This window comes from Arachis ipaensis, chromosome B09 (genome assembly GCF_000816755.2).
Source record: "Arachis ipaensis cultivar K30076 chromosome B09, Araip1.1, whole genome shotgun sequence".
NCBI lineage: Eukaryota > Viridiplantae > Streptophyta > Magnoliopsida > Fabales > Fabaceae > Arachis > Arachis ipaensis.
In genome coordinates this window covers 14,091,620-14,094,643 of record NC_029793.2, presented here as the reverse complement: position 1 = coordinate 14,094,643, position 3,024 = coordinate 14,091,620, and the positions used below count along the sequence as shown (strand labels likewise).

At 33.0% G+C, this 3,024-nt stretch overlaps 1 pseudogene; it reads right to left on the bottom strand.

The window, feature by feature from the left end:
• The window catches only part of LOC107615154, a 12,853-nt pseudogene extending 10,211 nt beyond the window's left edge, over positions 1-2,642 (bottom strand).

Here is a 3,024-nt window from a genome sequence, read left to right as displayed (position 1 = left end):
CGTTTTTTTACTAGTAATCTATAATATATTTGTTTATTCCATTATTTAAAAGTAGTTGTTTATTCCATTATAATAAGATTCGTTCAAATTCCACGTAACCTAAATATGTGTAGTATTATTCTCTACATACAAGTCATTTTTTTATACAAGTTTATATATGTCATTCATATTCATGCGTGAACATTTTTTTTCGTGCCGTTACTACACGTTCTTCTTCTTCTTCTTCTTCTTTGTTATCGTCGTCACCAACACCATCTCCTCCTCCTCCTCCTCCTCCTCCTCTTTCTTTTTTTGTTGAAATTTTTTCTCCTCTTTTCTTTTCCTCCTTCTCCTGCATCATCAGTTATCTCGTTGTTAAAGATAATGAATAATTCAAATTCAGATTGTCAATTGAACCAGAACGAAATCGATTATTGTTTTGAATTATTGTTTTTGTTTCTGAAAATTGTTGTTCTTCATTAATGGTTTGAATTGAATGTAATGTAAAATTTTTGCATTAGAGAAAATATTTTTCTGTATTTGCAGCAAATTTGAGTGTAACACGAATATATTTGAGTGTATTGTTTAAGAATTTTCGGTGTATGTGGCTGATAAATTCTGCATAATTCAAAACTCTTCTCCTTCCTCCTCATCTTCTGGTGCTTCTTCTTCTTCTTTTTTCTTATTCATCTTTTTTTTTCCCCTTATTTTATCTTCTCAATTTTCTTCTTGTTTTACTCTCTTAACAAGAATAAAAAAAATCAAACAAAAAATAAGAAGAAATACATAATGGTATAAAATTACTTGGAAGATGATGAACTTACGTTCATTCAGCTAAAAGAAAGAAAGAAATAAGGAAAAAAAGAAGAAAAAAATATAGCATTAGAGAAAATATTTTTCTGTATTTGCAGCAAATTTGGGTGTAACACGAAGATATTTAGGTATAACACGAAGATATTTGAGTGTATTGTTTAAGAATTTTCGGTGTATATGTGCTGATAAGTTCTGCATAATTCAAAACTCTTCCTCTTCTTTCTCTTCATCTTCTGCTGCTTCTTCTTCTTTTTTCATCATCATCACCATCTTTTTCTTTTTTTTTATTCATCTTTTCTTTTTTGTTTTATCTTCTCAAGTTTCTTCTTGTTTTACTCTCTTAGCAAGAATAAAACAAAAAAAATCAAACAAAAAAGAAGAAAAATACATAATGCTACAAAATTACTTGAAAGATGATAAACTTACATTCATTCAACTAAAAGAAAGAAAGAAATAAGGAAAAAAAGAAGAAAAAATGCAGCATTAGAGGAAATATTTTTTTATATTTGCAATAAATTTGGGTGTAACACAAAGATATTTGTGTGTAACACGAAGATATTTGAGTGTATTGTTTAAGAATCTCCGGTGTATATATGCTGATAAGTTCTGCATAATTCAAAACTATTCTTCCTCTTCCTCCTCCTCATCTTCTGCTGCTTCTTCTTTTTCATCTTCTTATTTCATATTCTCATGATTCTTCTTGGGAAGAAAAAAAAATCAAACAAAGAAATGAAAGGTATCAGTGGCTAACAGATGGTGATGAAGAAGAAGAGAGGGTGAGAGAATTTGAGATATTAAGAGAAATTGATTATGATTTCTTCTTGTGCCAAATGAGCTGTTACAAGAGATTATATATGCTTGACTTATACTAACAGTTTCTAATAGTTTTTATTGCTTAACTAACTAACTCATAACCATTTTCTCTAACTAACTCTGCCAAGCTGGAAGGCTCACTTAACTAATTCATTTACCTTTTCATTCTCCCTCAAACTAAGGATTAGAGCTTCCCGAATCCTGAGTTTGCTACAAAAATCATGAAACTTAGTGGATGAAATAGCCTTAGTCATCATGTCAGCCACTTGCGCGTCACCTAGAATATGATGAACCTGAATATCTCTTTTTGCCACATGGTCCCTCACAAATGCCAGATCAACTTCAAAATGCTTCGATCTAGAGTGCCAAATCGAATTAGCAGAGAGCTGGACTGCACCTAAGTTATCACAATACACTTTCGGTTGAGTGACAATATGAATTTTAGCTAAGAGCTTTCTTACCCAAAGCAACTTAGCTACAACTGCACCAATGCCTCTATACTCTGCCTCAGTACTAAACTTGGATACGCATTGCTGTTTCTTAGAACTCCAAGAGATCAAGTTCTTCCCTATATAAACACAATAACCTGCTGTAGACTTCCTATCCTAAATGTCTGATGCCCAATTAGAGTCAGAGTATCCTGTGATGTTAAGATCAGTGCACGACTGCATGTGTAAGCCAAAGAATTTTGTGCTCTGCAGATACCTTAGAATGCGTTCGATCGCTTTCCAATGAGAATCCCTTGGTGCCTGCATAAATTGACAAACTTTGTTGACAGGGAAGGACAACTCAGGTCGAGTTATTGTTAGGTATTGCAAGCTGCCAACAATGGATCAATACAAGCTGGGATTGTGGAACAGCTCACCATCTTGAGAAGTAAGTTTTAGATTTGTAGTCATAGGTGTGGGAGCAGCCTTACGATTCTCCATATCAGCCTTTTTCAGGATATCACTAATATATTTGGTCTGTGTAAGCACCAAATTACCAATCTCTAATCGATTTACTTCAATTCCAAGGAAAAAATGAAGGGGACCCATGTTTTTAAGTGCAAAAGCTTTGTTTAATTGTTGGGTGACATCATAAATGGCCTGTGAGGAAGAGCCAGTGAGGATTATGTTGTCAACATACACCAAGAGAAAGAGCACTGCACCATTGGATTGTTTGAGAAAAAGGGAGGCATCTGATCGAGTTGCTTGGAATCCGATTCTGATGAGTATGATAAACCCATATTTTATGATATATTTTGTGCTCAATTTAAGTGATTTATTCAATTCTTCACTCACTTATTCATGTTAATTGCATGGTTTTACTTTCCCTTCCTTATTATGTGATGTATGTGAAAAACATCTTTCCTATGCTTTAAAAATAATTATTTTAATTACCCTTTTATTACCATTCGATACCGTGATTTGTGTGTTG